The 22,609-nt window shown below is 40.7% G+C and overlaps 1 protein-coding gene across 7 annotated transcripts in view; it reads left to right on the top strand.

Moving 5' to 3' along the window:
- Window positions 1-22,609, top strand: part of EPS8 (epidermal growth factor receptor pathway substrate 8) — a 126,170-nt gene that overhangs the window by 16,512 nt on the left and 87,049 nt on the right. For all 7 annotated transcript variants that reach the window (XM_041398671.1, XM_041398677.1, XM_041398674.1 and 4 more), the window contains exon 2: window positions 16,103-16,241. The gene's annotated coding sequence lies outside the window, so the exon portion shown is untranslated. The remainder of the gene's footprint in view (window positions 1-16,102; window positions 16,242-22,609) is intronic.

The raw sequence follows: 22,609 nt of genomic DNA, 5'->3' as shown, positions 1-22,609 counted from the left end.
AGATTCCTTGGAAAAAAAAAATTGAATAACACCACAAAATATTCAATGAGTCATAATTTACAGGAACATCAGTTTTCTGAGATGGTAACAAGACATATTTTTTTTTTTTTTTCCATTTATCCCAAAGGAAGGCAAATTTTGCCAGCTTTTTTTTTGCTGGTGTTACACTTCAGCATTGCAATCATATTTAAAGGAATAGTACCCAATTTCATCCATCAGTAAAACGAGGATGCTTTTGAATTAATGATAGAAACTCTCCACATCAGGTTGGAACACTGAATAAAAGGAAATGAGGAATCAGTTGAATAAAAGGATAAGAAATTTCTTAAAGGCATGGCATAAATAATGAAGCTGAACTTTTGCAGAAATGCTTATAAAGGAAAGCCATTCCCATTGCAGCAATTATTCTGCAGCTTAGTGTTTGTGCAAGAGAGTGCTGCTTCAATTAACAAAACTGATTTCTATAGTGGTGAGACTGGCTCAGACAAAACTGAAATATTCTCTTACTAAGGTGCTAATGCTAATTAGTGAATGAAAGATCTCTTCCAAGTAAAATCACTCTTCCTGTATGAACTAATAACCCAGTTTTAAAGAAGGTTCTTACCTGATCAAACTTTGAGGCATTGCACTAAGCAGTAGAGTTTTACAACTCTTATGCTAAATAACATTTCTGAAGGATGTGCTTTCATATAATGAAGGTGTGCTGGATGTCTGATTTTAAGCTCATTGTTCTCCTTGCTGACTCTTTTTCCCCTCACATCTCATTATGTTCTTGCTTCTGAATGTCTGTTGTGCACAAGGTTTTCTCTTGACCTCCTAGAGAAAAATATTTGGTTTATGATCCTAAGTGAAATATTTTTACTTACTTTTTTTGAGTTTTTTTTTCTCCTGGTATTTAAAATAGCAATGTATCATTAGTGGCCTTTGTCCATGTTGTTCCCACAGCTGCAGTAGTGTGGAGCATCAGAAATTTGTTTTGTCCTGGACCTTGAAAGTTGCTGTGGTAACTGAACATCCCACTGGGGACTTGAGTTAGGTGTGCACACCTCATTTAACTTTCTAGATCTCTCTGCAAACGTCTTAGGTCTGGGAACTCCATGAAAACCTCATCTCTGGCGTGCTGAGGAAAAGGAATCCCTCCTCCCGCCTGTGCCTCCCCTTGCTGCAGGCTGTGGTTTCCTCCTCGCTCCCTGTTGAGTGAGGAGCTGCAGATGCTCACCTGGAGCTTCCTGATGGGCACTGAGGGAGGGAGGGTCTGCTCCAAGCTCTTGGTGTCCATCAATGCCCTGGCTGTGGGACAGGGACATTGAGGAGCCGAGCACGGCACGTGGGCGCCCAGCTGAGCCACTGGTCTCTGCATGCTGGGTTTGGGCTCCTGGAAATCACTTTCTGACCCAAAAAGCAGCTGGCATCCTGTGCCCTGCCTGGGCGTTGTTTCCTTCTGAAGCACCACACAGGTAAGAGCTGACCTGCAGAGTTAGTGCTGGACCTCGTCCAGGGCAGTTCAAACATCTCTTTTCATCACCCCCTTCCTAAGAATATAGCAGGAGCTCATATGGAGTTAAAGAAGAGAATCTTCATGGGGATGACATGTAAGAAACCATTGTGTAAATATTTTTTACGTTATATAGTGAGAATTATACCCTCCTCTTTGATTTTATGCCTTTTTTTTTTTTTTTTGCCAAACTCAAATCCAAAGTGATTTTTTAGGAAGCCAGCATCTCCCACACCCAAGAATGTGCTGGCTCCTCTCTTTCTCCTTCTGTGTAAGATATTCCCTCTTATTTTGGGTGATGTTTTACCACTCATTCTGTGGTAGCACACTGAGCCAACCCTGTTTGTGCCTCCACACACTCAGTGGAGCAGAGAGTGCCTCCCTGAGCTTGCAGCTGGATTGAATTATGTTTGGGTTTCTGTTCAATCTGGCTGAAGGTTTGGCACCATCTGTGAGCTGTTTGTAGACAGCAGCAGGTCTCATGTTCTGGAGTACATTTGGGTGAGAGAGAAGAGGGGCTGGAAGGGGTGGAAATCTCTGGTTTTTGTATATTTTGTGTGCATGTGTGGTTGAGATGAGCCTGGACTGACTGCCAAAAAAATCTTCAAAGGGTCTTTCTCACCATGGTCAAAACCTTCTGGCTTGCTACATTCGACTTTTGTAGGTTTTTTGGTATTTTTGCTACCTTTTTTCTGCTACTTATTCAGTTCCAGTCGTTTGCTTCCTGTTGCTCACTTCTCATCATTGAGTGATGCCACTGAGCGATGGCTCTGTGCCTTTGGGGTAAAAAATAAAGAAAGATGGATCTTTAAAAATAAAGATGGATCTTTTTTTGGGCCCTGTTTATGCTGGTGTTCCCTTGACTTTTTGATAAGCAGAAGTCCATTTTTCCCCCTGGTTTTTATTTTCCTGGTTCACGAGAGTAGAAAACTCCACATCTTCCATTTGCCAGGATATTGTGAGGTGGGGATTCTTCCTCCCTCCCCAAGAAGCACAAGAGAGAATCTGGTCCTCAACTAATCCTGCCAGTTCTTCTTTGCCCTTGGAGAATATTCCTCTGTAGATTTTGTGGGTTATTTTTGGTTTGTTTTGTTGTGGGCTTAGTGGGGGGTTTTTTGAGCCACTTTTGGTAAACAAGTTGAACTTGCCAAAGGCTAGAGATACAAAGAAATTTTAGGGTGGTGACCTGAACCTTTATGCTGAGACATTTTTGCAGAGCAGCTCTGTTACCAGCTTGAAAGTCCTAGAATTTGAGGAAAATAAGAAATTGTTTTACAGACGAAACAAGAGTTTGTTTCCTCTGTAAATTTCCCTAAAGAAGAGGCAAGTGTAAAGTATTTGAAAAAAAAAAAAGCTTGTAGTCAATTTTCTGCCTTTCCTGGAGGTGGAAGAGGGAGCTATTATACATGACCACAGTTCTTTTTTTTTTTTTTTTTTTTTTTTTTTTTTTCCTTCTTTTTCCTGGTGTTTGATACTTGGGAGCAGGGTGATATTTTACATAGTTATAATTAGAAATCTGTTGTTGATGCTTTGCATCTCAGTCCTGGCTGGAATGCAGATAACCACCCTGTTTGGTGGGACAGGTATAGTTTATACCCTCAGGACACTGGCTGAGGATAACTGTGCAAGGCCACAGATATTTGCCTTCCCTCCTGCAAATCCAGTGGGAAACATTTGCCCAAGCTCCTTCCTTGTCCTGTTGTTTTTCTTAAGCTGGAACATAATGCAGTGAAATGTGTGGGAAAAGAAGTAAAAACACTTTAATATCAATATTTTCTGTCTTGGGCACAAGCTAACCAGAGCTCCTGCATCTGCTGCTGTGTCCCAGTGCTTGCCCTGGGAAGTGCTCAGCTGGGGCAAAAAGTTCTCCTTTAGGTTGTGACAGAAGAATATAATTTTCAGCACTGGTTTTGCTAGAAAATTCGCTCTGAAAATAGTACTGGTAGCTGTCAAATTGAAAGGATTTGCAGATTTCTGAAAAAAAACCCAACATGCCAAGCTGAAGTTAGGGTTTTGGGAACAGTTGAAGCATTGTTATATGGGGAAATAATTATTTTCTTGGCTAGAGGACTGCCAGCTTTCATGCTGTCAAGAAGAATGCACATGTAACCTGAATAACAGATAATCATGTCTCACTGGAACTTAAAGATATGATTTACAGGACTGACAGGCTCTTTGTTGCATCAGCATTGAGTGGTTCAACCCAAAGAAAAATGCACTTCAAGTACCTAGATAAGAATTAGGCTGAAAAATGTCATGTTTTTAATTCTGTGAATTGTTATGGCTCTGAGTAAACCTTGTATGCAAAACATTTTTGCTTCTCTCAGGAACATTAAACAAAATATTCTCACTTTCCTGTTACTGCAGCATTTTTGCAGTTTGGTAATAGATATTTCTTTTTCTAATCTGTCTGTGCCCACTGTGTTTGGTTTTGCTCACTGCATGCAACCTTCATTTCTGGCAGTTCCATGAAAATCTGGGGATTTCATGGGTATGAAATAAAAAAAAAATCCATAAAAGTTTTTCCAAAAAAGTTCCATAAAATCTGGGGACAGCATTCTGGGGGCAAAGCTTTGCCATGGTATTGCCACTCACTGCAGGAGGAGGTACTTAAATCCCTAATTTCATGTTGACAGCACTGTGCTAAAATCTTTATTTCTTGGTCCCTTCTGCAGCCATCCCATGATTGCCAGGATCAGTATAAATAATGAGTGGCTGAAAAAAAGGAACCAAGTGACTTTAACTCCCCGTTCTATAAATACCTCATCTTCCTGCCTAATTTTCCTGGGGGAATTTGCTCCAGTGTTGTTTGTTCTGCAGGCTGGGGAGTGTGTTCCTCTCCCTGCTTTCACAAGGGTCTGTCAGGGGGACCTTGTGAAGTCCCTGGCCCAGCATCACTACTAAGCAAATATTTACGGAATTAATTGATGGATGCTGTAGATGACCAAACTTAGAGCTACCACAGACAAGTTTTTGCACTGTAAGTGGATTTTTCCTCTCTCAGGCACTGCTGCCCCTGTCTCCAGCAGAAGGTGACAGGCACAAACTGAATTCTTTAGCTTTGTTCTGCAGCTGTACTCGAAGCCATCCTGCAACCACATTAATTTCTTGCCAGGAGACATTTGGAACTTTGAGATCCTGGCCTGGGTGTCATTCTTCTGAAGGAACTTCATGGATGGGCACGGAGCCTTGCCATGTCATGGCTGGTTGAGGTCCTGAGGCAATATTTAGTGTAACAGAATAAGCAGTGCTCCAGTTAGCACAGTCATCTCTTGTGCAGGGAGATGCATTTATGCCTTTCAAGACAAAGAACCTTTTCACTATATGTCCAGCTATTATTCTGCTAGTTCTTTGTGAGGAATTACCACATCTTTGTTTTCCTTTGGGCAGGGAAAGAGTTTTGCATGTTCCCACTGAAAAGCCCAGTGTTTGAAGACACAACACTTACATGAGGATTAACTTTTAAAAAGACTTGAGGGTCCCCGTGGAGTTGCCTGAGCCCATTAATAAAAGTTTGAATTTTCAGCCTAATGTATTAATTATGTTTGTCCAATTCCTAGAGGACCAGTAGATCAAATTAATCTTAATTAAATTTAAGGCTGTGATAGGAGGGGAAAAAAAATTGTAGAGTTTAAAGCTTGAAAGAGTCACTAGACAAGCAGACTGTTACTTTTTCTGATTAAAATGTAAATACATTTTAAATTAAATTCCAGTTAATACATCTTAGCTTCCTAATTTTTAGACTGGCGTTAGACCTTCAGTAATATGGTGACTGCTGTGCTTTTGTCTTCATGGAAAGAATGTTTTTTCAGACCAATAGGTTGAAAGCTCTTTTGGTAAAACCTGGCTTGTCATGCTAAGCCTGTAAATTATTTTGATGCAATTTGTGACTCTAAATAGTAATATTAATACTAGAAAAAAAAAATTATATGGTGGATGCTTCCATATACTCAAAAGAGAAAAAGCTGAAAATGATAAAGATGGAAGCCACTCATATTTGTGTGCTCAAGCTGAGTTAAATCTTCCTTTCAAATCCTGCTCTAGGAAGCCTTAGATGTGTGAGACCATGCAGAATTACTTAATCTCCTGAGGATGTCTGCATTTTAATAAAGCAGATGTCAGTTTTGCATCTTGAGGTCTATTTCTTGTTTCTGAGGAAAATTTTTCTTTTGATTTAAATCCAAGAGAAAGGGGTTTTTAAAAAATATTTATCAGGCTAATATCGCCCTCTTGTAAAGCAACAAAACATCTCTCAATTTCTCATTCTGAAGAGTGTATTTAGGGCTCTTTCTTATCTGTTCTTGTCTCTTAACAAAATTTGTGTACACATAGGCATCACCAGATTTTTTTTTCCCATTATATTAATTTTCAGTGGTTTAGGGCTCTGAAAGACAGTATTGGCTTTGGACTCCTAGAAACATTCTTGTTAAGAGCTGTCATTTACTACTTCCTTTGGCCTGTTTTTTTCATCCACCTTGTTTGAAAATAATTCCTAGAAGCTTGCAGGAAGTTTAGCACAGGATGTTCTTGGTGTAATCCACTGACATAATTGATATATTTTATACATTTATGCCTTAGGTGGGCAACATGAAGTATTTGGTTTATGTTTGGGGGTGTTTTTGGCATGGCAAGACACTGACAGCAGTGTTTTGAACCTCCTGGGAATTGAAAATATTTCCCCTGGAGTATGATTTTGACTATACATATTTTTTTCTGTCTTCTTTTTCCTATGTGTCTGTCGTGTACATCCTTTCTTTATTTTAGCAGTCTTTATTTCTCCCCTGCAAACAGAGGAGGAACTGTGGATTTATTATTAAACTCTAATAAGGGTGCACAAATTGTTTTGAAGTTCAAGACAAATGACCCTGCTTGGGCAATGTAAATAATGCACGGGTTACCTGACAGACTGGAGGCACTTCTAGAGTTTCTCACCTCATCCCATCTCCTGCAAACAACTGGAAAAGGTCAGCTTCCAGTTAGGCTGGGAACTGTTGCTTTCTTCATTAGGCTTAAAAAGATTGTCTCCATTTTCAATTTTTCTCCATTTTTTTCTAAGCCTCATAATATACGTGTGTGAGATGTATTTTGCTTTTCCATTATAACCTCTTATTTTTTGTGATTTGGCCCCAAGTTTAATCCTCCATGCAAAGATGTGGAATAGCCTCTTTCAGCCTACAAGGAGCAGTGTTTTATTCACATTTTTCTTGAATTTGTTTACCAATTTGAAGTTTTCATTCATCAGCGTGAATTGATTTTTTATAGCCAGAATTGCAAGTCTGAAAGTAGCTTTGAATACATAAAATTATAATGTAATGAATGTCATTTTAAACGAGAGCGGATTTCTGATTTTATTTATTTTTCCCAGGAAAATTCTGGTGGTATGATTAAAATGGTGAAACATTGGATTAGAGATTGTTTGTTCAGAAGGATTTTGAGTGTGTTCAGCATTGGTAATGACTCTATGCAGTGAACAAAACCAAACACAATTGAAATATTTCGTTGATAGTAGCAAGACAAAATTGTAGGCATTCTTGGGAAACTTAGACTTTTGCCAGCAACGTTGATTTAGAGTCACTCTGTTTTGATCATAATTGCCAGGCAAAAATAGTGTGGAAATATGAGAGAGGTGCAGAATGGTCAATACAGAGCAGAGGAAAAGTATCCCTGTAACCATGGTGGGGTTTTTTATTTTGGGGTTTTTCCAGTTTGCAGGGAGGTTGAGCAAATTTTTGTGTTTGTTTTTCTGCATGATCTGTTAGCTCAGGATTAGGCTCTTTTGTTTGTGGTGTAAATCCTGTTCTTGGCCTACAATGAATATTAATTAACTTCTCTACTTATGTGTGCCCTGGTGCAGAATCAGCTCCTTATTAGAAAGGCAATAAAAGCAGGAATGAGATGATACAAGGAAGTCAAAGAGAATCTGGGATCAGATCAAGGGCAAACACCCTTGCTCCAAAATTATAAAACAGAGGAAGAGAGATAATTAGAAAAGTTGGAAGGTATTTATGCATGAGGATTTCCTTTTTATGCACCCTTAACTTTTAGAAGGGCATTACTGCCAGACATTACTGAAAGCATTACTCTTTAATAAACCTCAGTAAAAGAAACATTAGCAAGAAAACCTTTATAGAGGTAAGTGGTGTTTTTTTGTCATTCTTTTGGGTTTGCTTTTTTTTTTTTTTTTTTTTTTTTTTTTTTTTTAAATGAAGTGGAACCTTTTAGAAAGCTGACTCCTAGCTCAGACTTCATTAAAGGAATATTATTTTGTAGTTGACTTTTGCAGGGCTCCTGATGAGTACTTGGCCATTGTTGGTACCTTTGATCACCTACAGGAAACTGAGGGAGGGACCTTGTCCCACAGCAAAGGGGCTGTCATCTTTGTTTTTCTCGTGTAGGATCTGAGGAGAATATCTGGGCCAAGGTCTCCAGAAACCCTTGTCTTTCAGACTGTCCTGAGCTCTGTCCTGACCAGAGTCCTGCTCCAGGGTGCATTGCCCATTTTTTAAAACCCCAACCAACCAAAGGAAAAAAAGACAACCAAAAAAAGCCCAACTCTCCCCCCAAAAACCCACATTTAAACAATATACCACATTTTTAGCGTTCTTATCACTACCACTTTGCTACCACTTCATATGCTGGGCCAAGGTCTCCAGAAACCCTTGTCTTTCAGACTGTCCTGAGCTCTGTCCTGACCAGAGTCCTGCTCCAGGGTGCATTGCCCATTTTTTAAAACCCCAACCAACCAAAGGAAAAAAAGACAACCAAAAAAACCCCAACTCTCCCCCCAAAAACCCCACATTTAAACAATAAACCACATTTTTAGAGTTCTTCTAACCACTTCATATATGATTTTTTTCCCATTGCAATAGGGATTAAAAGTTATGCTCTACTGGGAGCATTGCAGATTCTTTAGGAGAAGAGCAGCTCTGAGAAAACTGCCACCTTGTCCTTGTTGTACACTATTAAATTCTTGATTCTTCAAAATAACGTGCCACTTTTTTTTTTTGTTAGGCCTGATAGTTGGCTTGAAAACAGGTTTGTTCTCTTTTTCTTTTCCCATTTTTCCCCCCCACATGCATTACTGGACCAATAAAGGCTGTTACAAACCTTGCTTTTCATAGTTGCATTGATTTTTTTTTAAAAGGTAGATTTAACTTGGCAGGTGATTTAACATGCCTCATTGCTTTATAATAAAGCATTAATTCATGAAGTGCAGGTCACTAATGAGGGGTTCAAGGGCTGTGGTCAGTAGCAATGATGGAGCAGAATGAAGAAGGTCAGAGTTGCTGTATTTTGTCACAGGTTTCGGTTCAAGGGCTGTGGTCAGTAGCAATGATGGAGCAGAAGAAGGTCAGAGTTGCTGAATTTTGTCACAGGTTTTTTTGAGTCCGAGCAGAAGGTTTCAGACTTTGACGGGCAATATCAGAAGAGGCTGGAAAACATCACCAAGAGTGCAGTGCTTTGATCCCAGGGGCCTTGATGAGGTAGTCAGTGATTCTAACTGGGGAAAAGTGCAAAGGCAAGAAATGGCAATTGAGGAAATGAAGAGTTGGATAGAAAATTCTGGCATCCAGATGTTCCAATGCTGCGGCTATTTTGTGATTCCCAGGTGAAGGATAGCATGAACTGCTGAACACTATCTGGTTTTACAACTGTCTACAAAAAATCAAATTCATTTGATGTATAGAGAAAAAATTAAGAGGTTGGTAGAAGTTTTTAGGTGTTTCAGAGGCTGTGCCCATGGTGTCTTCTGTCTTCTCCTGGGATAAAAATTTAATGAATCCAAATTTTGACACAGCTTCAAAGTAACTTCGGATTACATCACGATGGGGAAACTCCTCCTCCTCAGCTACAAAGAGAAAAATTATTGGCACTAAAACTAATTTATTACTACAGACCATGCTTAAAATAACTTTTATTACCACAGTGGCTGTAATGTGGTGGATGTCTGTAGGTGTATTAATGTGAAAACCCTGGTGCTTTCCTTTGAGGAAGGGATTTCAAAGAGCTGCCTGAATTTGTGCTTTCCTTAATAGACAGAAAAGTTTCAAGATATTCCTGATGATAGAGTTCTCCAGTGCTGGAAGGGCCAGACTCCTAATCTGTGCACAGTATTAAATTTGTACCAGTCTGAACCAAATGTTCTGTCATTCACCTTTTGGCCCTGAGTTCCTTAACTATGGGGTTACTCACTGTTCCTTCGTGCTGCTTCCCCACCCTTCTTTAAAAGGGATTCCTGTTTTCTGACTTCCTTCTTCCCCATCTTGAGAAGTCTCACAAAACAAATGAGCTATAATAAATTTACACAAGGCAAGATTAGCATATTTTTTAAACAAGCTTGTTGATTTGTTAAATTTTCACGTGAAAACTGGGCGTTTTTTTATGGTGTGCTTTGCCCTTCTGAGAAAGTAAGTGAGCCTGACTTTTCAGGCTGCAGCAGCACAGTTGCCTGGATTATTTCAGCTCCCATTTTACAGGAAGGCCTTGATAGCAGGCAGCTGGGAAATTAAGCTACTTTGCTACTGAGCACAGTGGTCATTTTGGTAATCTCTAGTGCTGAGATATGCCAAGGATGGATGTTGTTTTATTCTAGTCTGTCCATATTCTCCGTTTTGCTGTTTCTGTGGAATGTCATGTGTTTCTTTATTTATTTTTTAATTTTTTTTATTTATCCTTTGCTGAACAGGAAAATGGAACAAAAAAAGGTCAGCCTTTTACTTTTCTCAGCCTGGTTTCTGCTGCTCTGAGCACCTGTGGCAAGCAACCTGCCCTTCTGTCTTTGGGTGGTGCAGAGGGATGCAAAGGCTGAACAGGGATATGATGGGTGTTTTTGCCACAAGGCAGTACCTAGAAATTGATATTTAGAACGTTCCTCAAGTCCCACCAAATGTGCTAAGCCTGAGAGTCAAGGGCTGAGCATTTCTGCTCCCATTTCAGAGTGACCAGTAGGAAACCAACCCCTTCTTGCACTCTCCTGCTCCTTTCCAAATCCCAAATGATTTTTCTTACTGCTTTTTCTGAATCCATGTGTGATACTTCCCACACATCTCTGAAGCTACACCAACCCTTGTCAAAGGTATGGGAATTGATGCAGTTTTTGAGAGAATTCCCAATCTTATGATGTCCCTTTGGGGGTGTGGGAAGTGAATTTAATCACACCAGTAACACCCTGTGTCTGTTTCCCACTGCTGTGCTCTCTGTGCTCATCCTTTCAGTCTGTAGTGGTATCTGAAGACAATAATCTAATCTTCCTAAACAATATCCTGTTCTCAGTTTTGTTTGCTTGCCTCATGTGAGTATCTAAAGAGACAGGTTGGTTTTTTGTAGTGCTAGCAAGAAATCCCAGGTCTGTTGAGATGTGAGACCAGCTGTGTGTTGGCTTCAGGAAAGCAGAAGCTTAGCCTCTGCAGTTTTTTAAAATTAATAATCTCTCTTTGGTTCAATTAAAAAAAATAATAATTGTAGGGTTTCTACTAAGACATGCCTCTAGGAGGTAGAAAAGGAGTTTACATATGAATATATTTGACAGTGTAACTTTAATGCACTGAGGTTCAGAAGTGGATCCAAGCTGGATCTATGAAAATGATTTTTATAATACCTGAGACTAATATAATTTGTCTCCTATTTCAAAATAAAAATAATACTGATTGATTTTCAATTTATTAAACCTGATCCTTGCGGAGTTTGAAAACCAAACACTGTGGCAAGAGGAATCTAAAAGTAAAACCAGGTTTCATTGTCTACCCTGTAAGGAACTGGAGATGAAAATAAATGCAGAGGCAAACAAGGAAACAACTTGTGACAATAGCCATGGAAATCTAATACCTGGCTGTGAATAACCAAGTCTGACGTTGATGTACAGAACCAAGGAAGGTATAAACCCTCAAAAGGTGGCAATAATAATAAATATCTAGAGTAATTTTGATCTCCTATGGCAATGAGAGTGGACAACTTTTAGACATCAGACTGGATTTATGAAGCTTTGCATCAGTATGAGTGACATTTTGCAGTTCTGTTGTCTTCCCCTCAGATTTCTGTCTCTCTTTATATCCATCCCACTCTTGGGTGGCATTTTATTCATCTCTTTAGGATAACTATTCTATAGTGGAATTATAATAATCTTTTAAGTGTCTGACTTGTACATGAGTGGTGTGGCGGTTTCTTTTTCTTTTGGCATTCTGACAAAATGATGCAACACCTTACCCATCAGAGAGAAGGGATGGGCATTTGTGTGGCAAATATGACCAATCTGTGGTACATTGGGAAAAATTGTACTTCTAGAGATGCTGGGACTAGTCTTGCATTGTGTATCTGGTGAAATGAGCATTTTTGTTAGCCAAAGAATTTCCACCAATGTACATGTAAGCAGACCTGCTGCAGGGTTAGACATTGAGATGGTTTTTTTTGGGGTCTCAGTATTTCCCCATAGGGTAAGAGGATGTGTTATATATTTTAATTTTAAATTCATTAGTACTTCTAAAACAGGGATTCCAGATGCATCACACTAAAGGATATGTTATCTCCTTTGACCTTACCAGTAATGCTTTTACCTTTGCCTTGCAAAGAGGCTTTTCCTGTGCACTTACCCATCAGCTCCTGAAAGGCCAAAAGAGGTAAAACCTGAGCTTGGAGGAGGTTTTTTGTTGGTTTTGGATTTGTTGTTGTAGGTTTTAGTGGGTTTTTTTGGTTTGGTGGGTTTTTTTTTTTTTTTGTTTTGGGGTTTTTTTTTTTTTTTGTTTTGGGGTTTTTTTTTTTTTTTGTTTTGGGGTTTTTTTTTTTTTTTGTTTTGGGGTTTTTTTTTTTTTTTTTTTTTTTAGTTGTTTTTGGGGTTTTTTTCCTAGATTACATAAATGGCTGATTTGGGAACAAAGTATTATGTTCAATAAACGGGCGTGTGATGATTTCAAGTTCTTTTTCCTGTGTGCTTGTATCTCCACACACTGCTTCTCTCTTTGCCACATCCTCAAACCCTGCTGGTGTGCATCAAGAGACGCGCATTAAAAACAGGAAAAAAAAATCAAAAAGGGAGAGAATTAATTACAGCTGCTTATAATGCTGTGGAAGAAATGATTTAAAACAGTCAAAAAGGTCCCTTCCCTACTGTTATTACCAATTTCCCAGAGAAGCAGTGGTTCCAGATCTGTTCAGGTGACACTTCCCCTCCCTTTGAAGCGTGTGACTGTACTTTTTCAAGACAAAGTCATGCCAAACTAATTGATTCTTTTTTCCCCCCCTTCTTATTAAATAAGTTTTGCTGAGCCACATTTACTTGGATTAAATACAGGCAAAAAGAAAACTCCCATTGGTTCAGGAAGTTTGTTTTGTGGTTCTTTGGAAAAGAACATTCTGTCCACTCTTTGTAAAACCAATACAAACAGCCTTTTGGCACACACACCATTCTTTGTAGATACCTTACTTTAAATTATCTCTCTGTTATTTTTTAAGATTAAGTATCACAGTCCATATTTCCTGGATAAACCCTGCCTTGTGTAATTGTGCTTTCTCTTTGGAAGTCACACCTGCAGTGGTAGCTGGTAGTTTAACACAATTAATTATTCTAAACACTATTTGAGATCTGCTGATGGAAGATGCCGAATAATGGAATGGTGATTATAAATTTTAGGACAGTAAATGTGGTTTATGTAATAGCACTTATTTAGATGTGGTTATATCTCATCATAGAAATGATCATGTAAATACGATGTTAAGGAAAAAGAGCTGTAGAGGCACAGAGTAAAATTGCAAGATGTTTTTATTTATTTTGTAATTGAGGAATTGTGTGAGTTTGGTGCAGAAATGTCCTTTTTTCCTTTTAACTTTTTAAAGGATATCATTAAGGTGCTCTGTGCTACTAAAGGAGTACTTTTCTCACGCATGAGAATCTGGAAGGGGCTGCCAGGATTGGGAGGAACAGCAGAGAAGGAAATGTGCAACCTTAGTCAAACAGGGAGCAATCTCTGGTGCCCTCTTTTGATAATATATTTGGTGGAACCACTTAGGGGAGGACTTTAAGCAATAAATTATTGGACTGATTAATAAATTATTGGACTGATTCTTCAAGTGTTGGTAACTTCTACTGGCTTGGGCCCTTACTGGAAGGGAAAACAAAGATGTCCTGTACCTTGTAGGAGGCAGTCCTACATGTAGTAAATAATATTTCTAGAGTGTGATAAAAGCAAATCAAACCTGTCCTGTAACAGCTTGGAATTGAGCTGAAGGTTCACACACACATTTGGATATAAGTTTTGAGATCTATGTTTTTTATCATCAAAGGAAACCACAATGAAGAAACCCAACCTTTTGAACTTTCTATTTCCATACGTTTAAATCCAAAGACTAAAGTATTTTGAATGTCATGTCTGTCTTATCTTTCCAGCAAAGCCTTTTCCTATAATTAAAAAGGCATCAATTTTTCTAATTGTTGCCAAATCCAATCTGAGCCTCCCACACAATCATTTCAGCCTTCCCTCCCCCTCCCATCATTGTCTGATATTTTGTTTGCACAGTCATTATTCATTAACTGTGTTCATGTCCAGGGCAGCAAACAGAGGAATCACATCAGCAAGAAGGAGCTCAGAAACTCACCAGTGAAATCTTTTTTTTTGCTTTTCTGTTTTACATTGCCTCTCAGATGAGAATCCCGAAACCTGTAACAAATTTCAGAGATAAGGAGTGTGGAAACAATGAGTGTGCTACTGTTTGCTACTTCCTTTTCTTAGCAGAATTCTTTAGTGTTCCTTTCAACTGAGAAGAATTCATTTGGAAGAAGCTAGTGAGATTATAAGTCACTATTGCAAATGAAAGAGGTGTAGTCTGTCCATTTTTAAAAAAATTCTTTCAGAATCACACATAATCATTAGTCAGAGTTGGGAGGGACCTCTGGAGATCATCTCATCCAACCCCTTGCCAAGGAGGGGTCACCTGGAGCAGGTCACACAAGAACAGGTGGGTTGTAGAATCTCCAGGAAAGGGAGATTCCACAGCCTCCCTGGGCAGCTGTTCCAGTGTAAGGTTCTTCCTTGTGTTAACTTCTTCCTTATGTTAAAGCTCTTCCTTATGTTAAGGTAGAACTTACTGAGGTTTAGTTTATGGCCACTGCTCCCTGTCCTGTCACTGGGCACCACAGAAAAGAGCCTGGCACCATCCTCTTGGCACCCCTTTGAGGTATTTATATGTATTGATGAGATCCCCTCTCAGTCTTCTCTTCCCTGGACTAACCAAGCCCAGCTCCCGCAGTCTCCTCTTGAGAGAGGCACTCCAGAACCCTCATCATCATTATGTCCCTCTGCTGCTCCAGTAGCTCTCTTTCTCTCTCTCTCTTTCTCTCTTTCTCTCTCAACTTCATCCATATTTTGAAGGGAATAAAATGGGCATGGAAGGCTGGAGAGTCCTGCCTGAGGTCACTGAGCTGAGTTCAGTGCTTCTCTTCCCTGGACTAACCAAGCCCAGCTCCCGCAGTCTCCTCTTGAGAGAGGCACTCCAGAACCCTCATCATCATTATGTCCCTCTGCTGCTCCAGTAGCTCTCTTTCTCTCTCTCTCTTTCTCTCTTTCTCTCTCAACTTCATCCATATTTTGAAGGGAATAAAATGGGCATGGAAGGCTGGAGAGTCCTGCCTGAGGTCACTGAGCTGGGCATAGCTGAGGCTCACGAATGGAAAATAACCTGTGCTGCCTTAAGGTGTTGTGCCCATGTGTTGTCCTTTCCTCTGTAAGGGTTTCCTGGTCAAAGAAAAACCCCATTATTTGTTAATCTCCCCTTCAAATATTAAAATGTTACGTTTTCAACATAATAGGTGATTAACAGATAAACCACCAGTAGAATCTGATCATATTAGTAAGAAGATTGATAAGGTTTAGTGCAAAAACTAGCACAATAGTACTACTTCCTTTTTACATTAATGTGCAACCACTGAATCGATTCAGATTGACTGAATTGACCTATTGTCACTTGTCCTATCAATGAGTTGACTTGGTACTGCTTCTGCCTAGTTCTGCTGCTATATCAAATTGATCTGTATGTTTCAATTAATTTTAATTGGATTTATTTTGAATGGCCTTGTAAGGGAAAGGAAATGGAACCTCTCATAGAAGTCACAGGATTGGGATAATGCCAAAATGAAGGTCTAAAGAGAGTAATTCATAAGAAAATTCTGCTGTAATTTGGTCAGATTTACTAAAATTTGAAGAACTGTGCCAGGTCAGTGCCTGGAATAGTGCAGTTATAAAGATGGAAGTGACTCCTGTTACAACTAAGTTAGAATGAAGTGTTGGTTATGAATAAAGACATGAATAGAAAAGGACTAACTCTTGAATGTCAGATTCAAAACTGAGGGGTAACAAAATTTGAAGGATTTATGGTGGAGGCTGTTCCATTACCCTGACCATGAGGTTCCTGTTAGCTGTACAGAGGAGTTCTTTTTGGTACTCCTGGTATTTAGGAAACTCACACTGACAGAAGTGGATGAACTCTAACCAGAGCTGTATTTGTCTCTGTCATGCACTGAGGGAAATCACATTTTAAGAAGTCAGGGATTAGCAAACTGAACTCATTGTGTAATGTGCAGTGGAATTGCAAAGCTGAACCTGTTTCTTTTCTGGTTTTCAGTGATTTGTCCTGTTGGGAAGCTGCCTTCTGAGTGTCTCTGGAGAGATGCCAGCCAGCTGAATTAAGCACTGGCAGGGACAGCATCTCCCAGGCTGAAGTTCTAAGCCCAGGCACGTGGCATTTGCACAAGTGATCACTGGTGAGTTGTACACGAGCACAGCTTCTCTCTTTCCTCTCTGTCTCTTCAGCCACTGGCATCTGTTGCAAACTCCAAGGTCTGATGCACAGACTGGCCTGCCTCGCTTGTTTTTCCCAGATTGTGACTGATGGGCTTAGAGAATATGAGAATGGTCCAGGTTGCCAGCTAATCTTAGGAAATCCTTACTATTTGTTTGTATTTTTAAGGATTATTTTCCCCTCTCCCTCCACTGAATGATGTCCTGGTGAGGCCAAACTTCAATTCTATAGCATTTGTGTATTATACTAGATGATATCACTGTGCTTTTTTTAACCAGAGGAGATTTTATACCCTCTTCCTTAGTGCTTCATAGCCTGGAAATCCAAGCTGTGGGGTTCTGATAACAGAAGTAGTGACTGGCTGCTGTCAGCACGAGGGTGATTAAAAATGTGTGTGTGAGTGCTGGTTCACTCCCTTTCCAGCTGAATAGAAAATGAAACTGCCCAAAGCCTTTTATGTAAGTGCATGGATTTGGAGGTTTTTTTCCTGTTTAAATCTCTGTGTGGCTGTCTGCAGACAAACTTCATCCCCAGCTTCCTTTTGAAGATGCTGTGTAAAGAAAAGAGTGAGCTTGTTCTGACCTCTGGGGCGTGATCCTGTTTCCAGCTCAATACCAGCCATAACCTCTCTACAAAAGGCAATAGCTAAACATTAATTTTTTTTTAGGGGAAGGTGGTTTCTAGTCAGTTTTTCCAATCTGCGATTTTCCTCGATAAAACAATGGCAATCTGCTTCTTCCAGCAGCTGAAAGGTTGTGATTCTTTGACAAAAAATGTGTGGAGAGCTGCCTTACACCTTGTAACCCCCTGCTTTATTTAAGACTGCCATGCTGGGCTGACTGTTGTTTTCCTGGGAGTGTGGCACCAGGGAATCATCATGAGATGCAGCCTGGTCTGTAAAACACACGTTTGCTATTACAAACAACATATGTGCCCTTAGCTATAGCTAATCATTTAAAAATCTCTGTGGAATTTGGGGGGATAGCTCCTCTAGACATGGAAAAAATCCCATTAAAGCATCAGCATGACACAGCTCAGCATCAGGTGCTGAATTATGCTATGAAAATCACAGTAGGGGCTTCGTGCTTTAGGCAGAGCTACCTGAAGCTCTCTTCTGGAGGAGCCCCCTGTAAGGATGGGTGCAGGAAGGGTAAAATGCATCCAGGGCACTTGTCTCTGGCTCTTTCTGGTCCTTGCCATGTTGTTAAAAAGGCTGGTTGGAATATTTGGACAAAGACCTGAAGGTCAGTGCTGTCCTGAGCTGTACATGCTTGATTAGCAACAGAGTTGGAAAATCACCCTGGCCTGAAAAAATATGAGGGTAATTCTGCTTTATGCTGGAGGGGGCAAAGGCAGAGCAAGGAATACAGGCACGTTATTTCAAGGTCCAATAGCCTGTTAAGCCAGACTAAAATAAGGCTTTAATTAGTGGAAAGTTTAGGAAAACAAATTTGGTGCTATTGTCACATAACAAGTTGGAACATACCTGTCCTGAAGTTCCTTTCCTTTTTATTGCTGCTGCTCTTCCTGCTTCAGCTCAAGCATAGCAGCTGCTGTCTTGGGAACCACTGAAGGTAGATGCAGTTCCTTTCTGCTGCTGGAGAACTCTGAACCCCAGCTGGAGAACTCTGAACCCCAGCACTTAAATAATACAGCAACTTCAGTGCTAACAGCAGCAGCTTTGGAGGAGAGAGGTTTTCAAATTGTTTCAGTTGATTTTCAGGGCGTGTAGAAATAGAGAAAGCAAGGTAGATATTGAAGCAGTGTTTTTTCACTTAAAATCATTGTCACCTGGGTAGGTGCCCTTCATTTTTGCTTGTAAGTATTTTCAGTTATTAAAATTTAGAGCCCACAGATTTTTCTAGAAGCCAGAGAATTCCAGTAGAAGCACATCTGTGTCTTGGTCAGGGGGACAGCAGTTTAGGACAAATGTCTGTGTGCTGTGTCTGAGGTGCCAGTCTGACTCACAGGATGGAATGCCTGCGTGGGGGAGAAGGCAAAAACCTTTGCTCCCTGGTGACAGGGGTGGGAAACCATCTCCATGTGGAGAGGTTCCTTTTGAAGCTGCACATCATCATCAAGGTGTGTTGGAAATTCACTTTATTCACAAATAAAGACTGAGTCAAGCCGGTGCCTGCTTATCAGGTCAGGTGGTGATTGTGCTGTGCCATAAATCACAGTGCTCTGAGCACATCCAGTTCCATGGGTTTGCCTGTGGCTGCACTTAAGAAATGCGTGTGAACTCCAATGCAGACTTTTAGTTTGTTGTTTCAGTTGTTTTTTGGGTTTTTTTCCTATTTCTGAGAGCACTATAGAGCACAGAACTTGAAGTGCAGGGTGTCTGGGGAGCATCCTGCCCTTGGGGTTGAGTGGTGGTTTGCACTTTGCTTGCAATTCTGCTCCTTTACTGTTTGCTACCTGCAACTGCAGTGCAGACTTTTGAAACTGCAGCTTGAACTTTCATCTGAATTTTCTTATACTTTTTCCTTATTTTTTTTAAATTAATTTCTAGTTCTTCTTAATTATAGTGTCAGAACAGCATTATCATAGAATCATAAAATATTTTACATTGGGGGGATTTTTAAACACCATCTAGTACAGCCCCCCTGCAATGGGAAAGGACTTGTTCAAGTAGAGCAGGTTTCTCTCCTGGAGAGGTTGGATGGGGTTGGATGGACCCCCATCCAACCTGGCCATTAATATTTTCAGGGATGGAACATCCACCACCCCTCTGGATAACCTCTTTTACCACCTTCATTGTAAAAAAACTTCCTTACATCCATCCTAATTCAACCTTCTTTTACTTTAAAACCATTTTCTCTTCTTGTCCTGTTGCAGTGGGCCCTGATAAAAGCCTGTCCTCATCTTTCCTGTAGGCTCTCTTGAGGTGCCAAATCACTGAAGTGATTGGCTATTAGAAATATTGCAGAATCAGGAAAATTAACCTCTTGCCTCAGGTGGTTGGATGCTGAAACACACTGACAGAAACTGTAAACCATCATAAGCCTGCAAAAGATTAATGGTTAGTTACCAATAACTGTTTTGAACCTCAAGAAAAATGATAGCTTAAGCCATTGGTGTAAATCAATCACCCTTTTGTTAGCATAAATTTTGCTTAGATCCAAAACCACTGAAGCTGGGTGGATATTTCTGATGATTTTACCGCAGCAAAAATTAACCTCTATTTCTTGACAGGAGTAAATGAGAGATAATAACATTTTATTATCTGCTCTAATCACCTGTGACTTTAATTTAAAAACCAAAAATTCCTCTGAACCACTGGATTTTTTTTTTTTTTAAATCCCGCAAATGAAAACAAATGGTTACCCTGTCTTCTAAATCCTGACACCTGGCTGCTCAGGTGGGGGATGTTCTTTAGGACTGGTAGAGAAGTCTGGGCATTTTCAGGGCTGTCATTGCATGTGGTGAGGGCTGCTGGTGCCACGAGCCTGGCTCTGCAGGAGAAAGCTCCATGTCACAAACCAGAGCCACGCTGCTTGCCCAGTGTCAACAGCTTGTCATTACAGACTCTGCTTTTTCCTCCTGGCTGGTAGCTGGAAAGGTTTAGAAATGATCATTATTTCTTTCCTCCAGTGACTGGAGAAGTATCAGGGTTTGTTCTTTCCAGATTTAAGGGTAAAAAACCCCCACTCTGCTTTTTGTTTGTGCCGAGTTTGCAATTATTTTATTGCCCCGGTTGGATTTTTGCAGCATATCCAAAATCGTTAATCTCCCGTGGAGCGAGAGAGGATGTGAAGAAAAGAAGCGGAGAAGGGAGAGGAAGGACAGAATGCTAGCCAAACACACTGGGGTTTTCCTGGCTTTTTTGTTTTACAGCAGCTATTCCTGGTACCCGGGGGAGCACGAGGAGAGCGTGGGGTGACAGTGGTGTGTCTTGGAACGTGGCATTGCCACTGTGATCTTCTCTCTCCTTTTATCTGGGGTTACGGAGGAATTTTACTGTTTAACGCATCAGTGTGGCTGTTCTCTGCTCTGGGCACGCAGGCTGGGATGCTCAAAGTGGAATTGTGAGGTCCAGTGACACAGAAACAAACCCAAGCAGTCAAGTCCCCTGTAGGGAGCAGGTGGAGAGCACCTTTGCCCTCTGCCATCAGAGGGACGGGGCTGGGTGAAGCCAGGCAGTCTGACTTGGCTCCCACCTTTGTTTGGAGGTTGCTGTGGTGATGAATTACCTTTGCAGAGGGTGTGTGAGCCTGTGTGGCTCTGGCAGATCAAACAAAGCCCACAGCTTCTCACCCCTGCATCGGAGCATGTGCCCGGTTGGGCTCCCAAAATAAGTTAAAGCTGTCTCAGAGCTGGTTATTGACAGGGCAGAGATCTACTCACCACCTCCCCCGGTTGCTGTCCCAGCAGGCAGCAGGAGCCTGGGTGATGGCAAGCAGTGCCTTTGTTCCCTTCCTTGGCAGGGGAGCTGATGTGCCTTATTGATTTTGTGCCTTATTTTGTGCCTCATTTTGTGCCTTATATTGTCCCTTATTTGTGCAAGCTCATGGCACCTGAGTTTTGTCTCCTTACTCTCCTTCCTCAAGGGCAGGTAGGTAGAGCAAGAGACTTGCAAAGGTACTCTGTAGAAGGAAAGAGGGAAATATTATTATCCAAAAGTCCTTTTTTTTTTTTTTTTTTTTTCCCCTCCCCCTACCATTGCAAAGATTACATTTTCTATGCTGAGGAAACTTTTGGCTTGTTTTACTCCCCATTTATCAATAAGTGTTACGACAAATTATAGTAAATTCTTTGCAGCTCAAAACAGAAGTGTGTTTTTCATACTAAGGCACCAAAGTCTGACCTTACAACTGCATAGTGATGCAAAAGTGCATGAAATTTGGAATTTTCCATAAGCATTACATGCTTTCCTCATGAATTCACAGAGTACAAGTACACTTGGATGATGCAGGTGTCTGAAGATGCTGCAAGTATCACTTCTAGATAAGAACTGCCTTCAAAAAGGTCTTGAAAACTTGTTTTCCCCCGCTCCCAGAAAACCCTAGCAGGAACTGGCAAGGATGAATTCCCACCTGAGGCAACTCATGGAGAATTTTCCTCCCTGCACACCACCCTTCTTCCCAACATCTGTGAAGCTGCCCTGTGCACAGCTCATAAGAAAAACTGAGTCACTCAGACATGATCCAGTGGCCATGACAAACACTGTGATGTCTAAAATGTCTATTTTTGCTGCATAATTCCTGAAATTAAAAAAAAAAAAAAAAGAATGTGAATTACTCAGCTCTGTGTCAGCTCTCCATCTCCTCACAGACCTTCAAAATGGGTGGTTTCATTTGTCAGGCTGTGCCTTGTTCTTGGCACTGAAGGAGCAAAGAAAAAGATGAAAACTTTTTAAAAGCAGTGAGGCCTCTTACAATGTTTAAGATGAAGGTGGCAAAGGCAGGTCCATGTCCCTCCATTGCACCACTGATGGATCTTCTTTCTGAGCTAGAACATTGGGGAAATAACCTCCTCTCCTTCCAGCAGCTGTTTGGAGCTTGACATCTTGAAGTTTTCCCCAGCAAAATTTAAACATGCTGTCAGCTCCTTTTAGTGACTTACTTAGTTAAAATCACCTTCAGTAAGGAGTATTTAATTACATCTTCTAATACCTTATTCAGGCTGCCCTCCTGGATTTTGGAGAAACTGGAGAATGCTGCTAACAGAGCGGAGCCAGCATTTACAGGAGTGAATTAATGGCAGTCCCATAGCTGTGATTTCTACATCTGACACATTCTCCAAGGCTAGCATAGCACCTCCCATACTCCTTCAAATTCATTTGTTCCATTTCAGCTCAGCCTTCTGAAAGATTTTGTGATGAATGAGTGTGCTGTACAAGCTGGTGATCAGGAGCAGCTGTTCATACTCATACATTAAATTGAATCCATCTGTCAGTGGGCTCTTTAAAGTGTGGAGTTTCACATTGTCAGGAGACCTGATTGCACCAGAGCAGTATCTGGGTGCTGTTTGCCAAAAAGGAAAGGACAAATCTAAATGAAGAGTGCTTGGATGGGCTCTGGGATCGCCCTGTGGCCTCATCTGCAGAGCTGTGATTTACCTGCTGAGATGAGAGCAAAGTGCTTACAAGCAGCACTTCTGCAGTGACATGCAGAGAGCTGTTCAGATGTAGGCTGAAATTAGGAGCTGGCTTGCAGTAAGCTTTGTAGAACTCATGTGTGGTGGTTGCTGCTTGGTTTTTAATCCTGACCCTTTGACCTCACCACCCGTTCTTTAAATTTTTTGGTTGTAGAGTTTTTCTTCAGAGGATGAGCTGAACAGGAAGCGTTTTATTCAAATCAGCAAGAGGAGACCACACTGCTTTTTTGT

Source organism: Onychostruthus taczanowskii, unplaced genomic scaffold (genome assembly GCF_017590055.1).
Source record: "Onychostruthus taczanowskii isolate IOZ18803 unplaced genomic scaffold, ASM1759005v1 scaffold15, whole genome shotgun sequence".
Taxonomy (NCBI): Eukaryota; Metazoa; Chordata; class Aves; order Passeriformes; family Passeridae; genus Onychostruthus; species Onychostruthus taczanowskii.
This window is presented reverse-complemented; position numbering and strand designations above follow the sequence as displayed.